This window comes from Mobula birostris, chromosome 12 (genome assembly GCF_030028105.1).
Source record: "Mobula birostris isolate sMobBir1 chromosome 12, sMobBir1.hap1, whole genome shotgun sequence".
Taxonomy (NCBI): Eukaryota; Metazoa; Chordata; class Chondrichthyes; order Myliobatiformes; family Myliobatidae; genus Mobula; species Mobula birostris.
In genome coordinates, this window is record NC_092381.1 from 34,947,809 (window position 1) to 34,956,831 (window position 9,023).

Below are 9,023 nucleotides of genomic sequence, written 5' to 3' on the forward strand. Positions count from 1 at the left end.
GTCAGCTTAAAACAGTCTGATCATTCTCCTCTGACCTCTCTCATTAACAAGGTTTTTTTTGCCCACAGAACTACCATATACTGGATGTGTTTTGTTTCTTACACCATTCTTTGTAAACTCTATGGACTGTAGTGCGTGAAAATCCCAGGAGATTAGCAATTTCTGAGATATTCAAACCACCCTGTCTGGTACCAGCAATTATTCCAAGGTCAAGGACATTTAGCTTGCATTTCTTGCCCATTTTGATATTTGGTCTCAACAACCAACTGAACCTCTTGACCATGCCTGCATGCTTTTATGCATTGAGTTGTTGCCACATGATTGGCTGAATAGATTGCAGTTTTATAGGTTTATCTAATAACTAGCAAGCAGGTGTACCTAATAAACTGGCCACTGAGTGCATTGGCAGTATGGAGCATGAAAGGCATTATATATCTGCATTTATTTTGCAATCTCAATAGATTAGAGCAAATCTTCTGGTCACATGATTGGAGTAAGTGATCAATGTCAGAAAATCCTTCAAGAGGGTGAAGCCTTGCAAGTTGTCAGGCCCTGATTGTGTCCACCTAGCGGTATATTTAAATAAAAATATAGTCCAACCAAAGGCAGCATGTAGTTAGACCATTTAACTCAACCATTCAGATCTCTCTGCAAAATGCAATGTTATTGCCATGAACCCAGTTGGCACACAGGAGAAGATGCCTGCAACCCTGTAGCAGTCAGCAAATCCATACCGTTGAATGCCCACTTGCTCATTTGGGACCTGGAAAGGAGCTGTGATTCAGTGAACAACCTAAAGCAATTCTTCAGCTGTCGGAAATCGCCTGAGCTTTTTTTTTTACCTTTGTGAATTTCCAAATATCTGAAGGGAAGATCTTGAGCTAAATCTCAGGAAGCTTTACTGCATTGTAATGGATTAGATTTCTAGGGCAGGGTTAGAATTACCCCAACAAATCTGTCCCAGTGCTTCAGATATATAATGGAGGGCTTTACTGAGTCTTCTGCCCCTCCAACTAATGAAAGGTTTAGCAGGGGTCTTAAATAAAGTAAATTGATTCTGTAGACTATGTCTCAAATACTTAGCATTTTGTATTTTCCATATCTTGTATAATGTGACAAATAAATAGTAATCTGTAACAGGAGGTATCAGAGTAAATCATTTACATGAGTCCACTCTCCCATATCTTGTTTAGGTTTCCTCTGTGACTGAAGGAGTGATTTTTTTTACTTTAAGAAAAGGAATTGGATATGATATATGCCTTATAATATAGCAAAACTGTATAGGGATCTATGTTGGTCAAAACATTCTGTCGATGAAACACGTTTCACAACACAATGTCTCCCTCCTGAAATTATGTTAAGTCATAGATTTCACCATAAATTGTAATGTAGAAATGCTCTGAGAACAACAAGACATAACAATGGGCTGCAAGTAATCCTTCAGCTGGGATAGATTTTAAGGACTTCCTAGGAAACTGGGGTTTTATCTCTATTGGTCGTATTAATTTCGAAGTTTTTATGCTGACGTTTGCTTGTCCAGACGTTATTCAATGGCTTTTCATTCTTAATTCCCGTTACTAGAAATGCAAGATTGCAGGGGTCATGTTTTGAGATGAACTCGAAAGAAAAGAAGGTGTGATAGAGAATGTACCTAGCAAATGCTGCGTACTGTTCTGTTGAAGCCCACAATTCCACAGCTGATATCATCTCACCAGGGCAGATATAATTTTAGTGCATGTTCCTCTTCTGATAGCACAAGCTATGGGACGAGTTTAGATGCCATTTTGGTGGGAATGGACAAGCTGGCCGAAGGGCCTGTTCCCATCTCCTTACAGCATTGCTAAGATAGTGTGGTTTATATCATAAATCCTTCACAATCCGATCACCATACCCCCCCCCCCCCCCCCACACACACTTCTTCTGAAACCTGAGGATCTGGCAGATCCAAAACAGATTTTCCTTCTTTGATGTCATTACTGGGCACCATGGAGTTCTGGCACAAACATGAACGCAGTAGATAACAGTAGTCTGGATTGTGTCTGTTTGCTTGCAGGATTGTTACACTATGACAGTAATAGCCACTGGCAGCACCAGAGATTTTTTCTTGGTGGTGCTACAGTGGGGCTGAATTATTCAGTGATGGTGCTGAGGGATGTGCTGCATGGTAATATGTATTCGTAAGGCCAGACGTGTGGCATTCAAAAGTCAGTTTCAAGCATGATGTGCCTACTATAAACGCCTTTGTTGATTCACAAGCAACAGCAATTGATAGATCCAATATAGAAGTGAACTGTGACAGTGTCAACAGTATCGGAGACAACCGGACTACGCAGAGCATAAACAAACAAACCAACAGAGCATCCGACCCACAGCGCACAACGTGAATCACGCACCAATCCCGCAATCAGCGTCAAATACGTGCTTTTCAACTGAAAAACACAACACTAACCCACAATGTCCACCGCTATTCACATTACATATACAGATTATGCCAAAAGATACACCGTTATTAAAGTCAAATAAGGCAAACAACAGATGCAAGGCTTTACCAGGAGTTGGACAAATCGTTCTCTGACCATGCAATACCTCAATTAATTCGACTATTGAATTTAAAACAAAAATCAACAGAAGCACCGCTTGGAAGTCTAAGCAAAACCTGTAGGCTTAATAGCAGTAAATAAAATATTTTAGGATTTGCAGGAAACATAAGGACTATGGGGTATCCACCACAAAATAATAATAATAATCAGCATTAGTCTTGGCCCAAATTTTTAAAAAAAATCAACTGCACTCACCATTGATGTTTTCAGAGAAGCACAATCCGTCTGTTGTTGTGATTGGTGGCGAAAGCATCAATGATTTTCTGGATGTCAAGTGCTTTGGTCCTCCGGCTGTTTATGGCCAACAGGGCCAAGTTGCTGTTCCGAGCATCGCCACTGCTATTCCTTAGGTAGTTGTTGAGGCATCTGAGGGAAGAGAAACTCCGTTTGCATGAGGCAGATGTCACAGGCAGAGTCAATGATATGCAGATTAGTCTGTATAAATCTATAAATGCATCGCAGTAGGGTCTCATTAGAGCTAGAAATTCCACTGTGTCATTCACTGTCTGTCCTTGCTTTTGTTTCGTTTCCAGCAGACGCCGAACCTGATGTAGCTCTGCAGTCAGGTTCACTTCAGTCACTCCATAGTATTGGGCCATTGGCCAAAGACAATTCTTGTCTAGAAAGAGCTTGTGTTTGGGACTCAATGCTGAGACTCCAGTCAGAACACCCCCAGTCTCAAATGAGAACCGAATTTTCATTTCAGTCAGAAGTCTGTCTTTAACCGGATAGAAACAGTGGTTGCGAAGGTCATCAAAGGATGTGACTGTAGTGCGTTCAGTTTGGGCCTCAACAACAAAATCATGTAGATGGCAGGGTGGCTGGGCCTGTCTCCTTTCATGTGATCTGCTCTGTATACTGGCCTTGACGCACAGGTCCCTAGCTCTTACCTGAATTTCACTCCATGATTCCTCTTCACGTTGTGCTGAGAGTGCATCGATAACAGACTGAGCCAAGTCCACAGTGGATGAAAGCTCCAAACTGGGAGATTGTAGCCGGTCTGACATGAACTTGGTGACTCGGAATAAATCCTCAAACAGAGTGAGAAGTAAAGCAAACTGCTCGACAATCAGTCCATTGACAGCTCTGGCCTCCATTTTCCTCTGTGCATTTGGTTGACCCATAATATCCTGTAGTGTAGCTAGAATGGCAGGGAGTGATTTCCTTATAGCCCACAAAGCTGTATACTGCCATGCCCAGCATGTATCTGACAATTTCTTCAACTCCACGGGCTGTCCACCTGCTTGTACATTGCTCACAACATCCACTAAAACAAGATTAAGTCTGTGAGCATGGCAGTGTATACATAATGCCTGCGGGACCTCTTTCCTGAACCTCTCTTGTACCCCGTTATTGCACCCGGACATCACCGCCGCCTCATCATAACCTATACACGCTTTCTTATCAATAACACATTGGGCGAGTGTCTGTTCAATGCTTTTAAGAAGCAACTCTGTGTCCAAACTTTCTGCTGGAGTGAAGTGCAAGAATTCTTCAAGCACTGTTTTGTTATTCAAATACCGCACCACCACTGATATTTGCTCCTTTTTACTCGTCTTTACTTTCATCCACCATGATGGCAAAATGTCCAGCCTCCTTGATTTCTGCACTTATTTGACGTCTGACCATATCTGCCATAATACCCATAATTTCATTTTGGATATCGTGATGGGTGTTTTTTGCATTTCCGGGATTGTCCGCTATTTTTTTAGCTATAGTCTTATCAAACTTCCCAGTTACACTGAGCAACTCAACCAAGTTTCCCCTATTGCCAGATCCATCATTCTCCCGGTATCCTCGCTGGGCAATGCCTTGGCACACAGTATAGCATAGAGACTCAACCACTGCTCTCATATACTCACGATTTTCTTGGACAATCTTTGCATGTCCTTTATCTTCCAAATCCCGCTCCATTTCTTGTTCCTCTACTTCGCCCTCACACTCCTTCAATGAACTGCTGTCATCCTCATCCCCACTTACTTCTTTCTGCATGTCACTTTCAATTAAGACAGGCTCAGGCTGAGACACCACTGATTCCTCTGGATGGGGTTGTTTTCTGACTAAAAATCGATCCATTTTTCACGCCGGCCAAAATAATGCATGTGCTTGTAAAAGCACAATGTGAGTGTGTGGCATCCGTTAGTCTGATGAGACCATGGACCTGCGCCTGAATGTATACTAACAATCTCTCGCGTGAGTGAGAGTGAGTGACATCACCACCTTAAGTGATCTTAGATCAGCTTAACTGATCTTAGGACAGCAACGGCAACACATTGACAACGAAGGAATAAGTGGAAGTGTAGAGTGGATGTGACCTGAGACCAGCACAGAGACAGAGCTTATAACTTTATTGCTGCGTGGGTGTTATGGTAACTGGGGGCGCTGTTTCACTAGATCAACTGGAGAAGCAAGCTGTATTCAAAACTATACAGAGAAAGCAAAGCAGCTGCAATTTGTACGTGAAATTTCAGTTAATTTCTTGGTGGTGCTATGGTGGTGCTATTGTAATTTCTGCTGGGGCTATAGCACCAGCTAGCACCACCTCAGCACCGTCCCTGGTAATAGCACAGAGAAGTTCAGAGGGGATCACCATCAGAAGATCCTTATAAGACTAGAAGACCAGAAGAGATTCTGTCTGCTCTGTCATTTCATCATGGCTGATTCATTTTCTCTCTCAAACCCATTCTCCTGCCTTCCCCTGTAACCTTTCACACCCTGACTAATCAAGAAACTATCAACCAACCACTGCTTAAATATGCCCAGTGACCTGATCGCCACAGCTGTCTGTGGCAACAAATTCCACAGATTCACCACCCTTTGGCTAAAGAAGTTCCTTCTCATATCTGTTCTAAATGGACATCCTTCTATTCTGAGGCTTTGTTCTCAGGTTCTAGACCCCCTACTATAGGAAACATCCTCTCCACATCCACACTGTCTGGACCTTTCAACATTTGTTTATGTTTCAATGAGATACCCCCCGTTCTTCTAAACTCCAGCGAGTACAGGCCCAGAGCCATCAGATCCTCCTCATCCCAGAATCATTCTCATGAACCTCCTCTGAATCCTCTCCACTACCTTCTCAATGCTGGCACCTTCAAAATGAGCCTTTTTCTCTTTAATCTATAGTATAGATGCAAACATCCATTCCCTTATTACGGTTTGCTACTTCTTACTGTTGAAATCCTCACCAATAGCATTCTGAAATTTTACCCATATTATGACTCTTATTTATTTGTCTCTGTACCTTGCATGGAATTTTCCATTCCTCTTAAATCCATTTAACTCTAAACCTAATGGTGTGAATAATTGTACAAATTTTCTTGAGAATTAATTTGCATTTTTCCCAGAGATTAATTAACTGATTTAGACCTAAAGATAAAGATTAGCACCTTAACTCATGTCCCATAACTGATTTTTAGCATGCATGCTTGTGTAATAAATTTCCTTTTATCTTTGTGTGATAATTTGACAACACAATACATCATGATAGGAAGAGATATATAATCCCACGTTTAAACTGAGATTGAAAAAAAATATTTACTGCCTGTTATGCCTCTGGTGCTTAGGGCTCTATCTCTGTCTGTCCTTGGCTATCTTCTCGATTGTGCCCCAGGTGTGGTTCAGGGCCCTCAGTTCTGCCTCCACAGTACAGTGCCAAGTTGCGTTTGGGCTCCAGCGTTTCCTCTGCCCTTCAGGGGTCCAACGAAGTGCTGTCTTGATGATGGAGTTGGCCTCTCATCTCATCACGTGTCCAATCCATCTCCAACATTTCCTCATGATCATTGTGGCCATGTCCTCTTGGTGACACTGAAGGAGTAGGCTGTGGTTGAAGATCTTTCTTGGCCAGAATATATGAAGGATCTTCTGGAGATTCATGGTGTGGAATGACGACAACTTGGTAAGTTCGCTCTCTGTCAGGCGTCAGCATTCTAAATCGTACAAGAGTGTGGACAGTACTCAGCTCTGGTGCAGCTTCACCACTACTTGGTTGATCCCAAATATTGCTCATTGATCTGAGATACAATATTACTTATCACAGCATTTCTGTGTACAACAGGAGTCGGTTTCTGCAATCAGGATCTGGGCAATATTCCAGCAGAATGGATCTCTGCACATTCTAGAGATTAGATTTTTATCCCATTGAAATCAGGTAAGTAAAAGTTGTGAGGTACCATAGCTCTTCAAGGATGCCAGTACCTGAACCATTTCATCACTCATCCCACATCACTGACTAGAAGGGAAATTGTAGAATTACTACATGGTATTTTGTTGCCTACAGAAACCGCAGCCACAGTAGCTTACTTTTAACCAGTCGGGAAGATACAATAATTATAAATAACTATAATATTTTGATGCAAAAGTAATTTCATAAAGTGAAAAAGAATTTGACCACATTCACATAACCAGGCAATACATAAACTAAAATAGTTTAGAACAGCTACCATGTTTATGAGGAAAACACTAGCCAAAGCAAATTGAAACAATCTTCTTCCAAGTTATGTGCTTGGCTTAGTTAAACCTGAACTCAGCCCTTACATGTCTGAATTAAAAGACAAAATCTATGATTAACTCAACTATGTTTTCTTAACAGCTTTGTTGACCCTGTAACGCACCAGCAACCCTTAATCATCTGGTTTGAATGAATAAAAATGACGGTCCTGAAATGAATAAGTTAATACATGCCAAGGGTCAAGAAGAGCAGAACAAGGACAAAAACGTTAAGTGTTCCAATACCCCTGGTGTTTGCTATAACAGAAGGAGCACTTACAAAATACACAAAACAAACCTTCCTGCATAATTAACAGCAATAATAATCATTTAAAGAACTATGGGCTGGGAAATGTATAAGTCTGCATTCTTAATACAAGCCATGATTAAAATGCTGGAAGTACTTCACAGATGCAGTTTGATCGAATAAGTATTTCCAGCACTTTCTGCTTTTAGTTTGGACTTCCAGCATCTGTGGTTTTCACAAAAGGTGAGCTGCCCTGATTTTCAGCTGTGTCTATGGAGCTTCTTCATCATACATTTGTTCAGCTGACATTTTTACACCCTCATCGGAAAATGAGAGTGGAATCAGAGAATAAAGAAATCACAAAATATGACTCATCTTAAACAAGAGAAAATCTGCAGATGCTGGAAATACAAGCGACACACGCAAAATGCCGAGGAACTCAGCAGGCCAGGCCGCATCTATGGAAAAGGATACAGTCAATGTTTTGGGCCGTGACACTTCAACAGGACTCATCCTGGCTGATTCCAATAGGGCAATTATGCCTCTAAGTAGTGATACAAAAGGCCACTCACTGTGTGTGAGTTAAGCTAATCCTAAAACAGTCAGTCTACTCTTAAATCAAGTGTTTGCCAACCACCAGGCAATTTACTTCTGAGCAGAGATCATCTTATGATGGCCAGTTTGTGGCAATTTTTAAAATAATCTATTAAAACAAAAGGAATTCAATATATGAAGCAGAGATATTCCTTAACTATTCCAAATTTCTGAAAAAATTATTGGTCTCATGTACATCAAAACACACAGTGGAATGCATTGTTTGAGTCAAATCAAATCAAACCAGTGAGGACAGTTCTGGGCAGCCCGCAAGTGTCACCCCACTTCCAGCACCGACATTACGTGCCTACAACTCAGCAACCCTAACCATACACCTTGGAAACCAGAGCAACTGGAGAAAACCCACGAGGCCTGCGAGGAGAACCTATAAACTCCTTACAGACAACAGTGGGAATAAATACCTAGATCTTACAGCTGGCGTGCTGTAAAGTGTTGTGCTAACTGTTCAGTTAATGCACCCACCAATTAAATGTAATTCCTCAATTAAAACTGCAGGCCTACTGCAGGCCTGATGCTTAGAGTAAGCAAGCCAATAATTTTACAACAGACAACCATTATACTTAGATGCAAGGGTTTAAGTGCTTTTACGTTCACTGTTCAAAAGAAAAAATAAAGGATCGTTGTTTAGTTTATACATGGATAAGGCAGAGATGCTTCAGAAACAGATTCTTGTGCAACATAACCAATCAAGCAGAAGCGAAAAAGTTGGTGCATTATAATAGACAGATTGGCAGTGCAAAGTAGCAAAACATTTTCTTTATTCTCAGGATGTAGTCCTTGTTGATGTGACTAATATTTATTGCTCATCCCTGGATGATCAACGAATGGCTTGATATAACTGATTGGCTAGCCAGAAAACCCCATAGGGCTGTTTACATTCCATTTGGAGTCTGCCAGAAGACAGATTGGGTAAGGAAGTAGTTTACTTTCCCTATAGAAAAATACTGTAGTGAATTAATCATCTTTTTTAAAAATTACATTGGAATTTTCATGTCACATTTACAATAATGTTCTTTGAACTGCAGACTCAAATTCTTATGGTGGGATTTGAATTCATACTTCTTGATTATTAA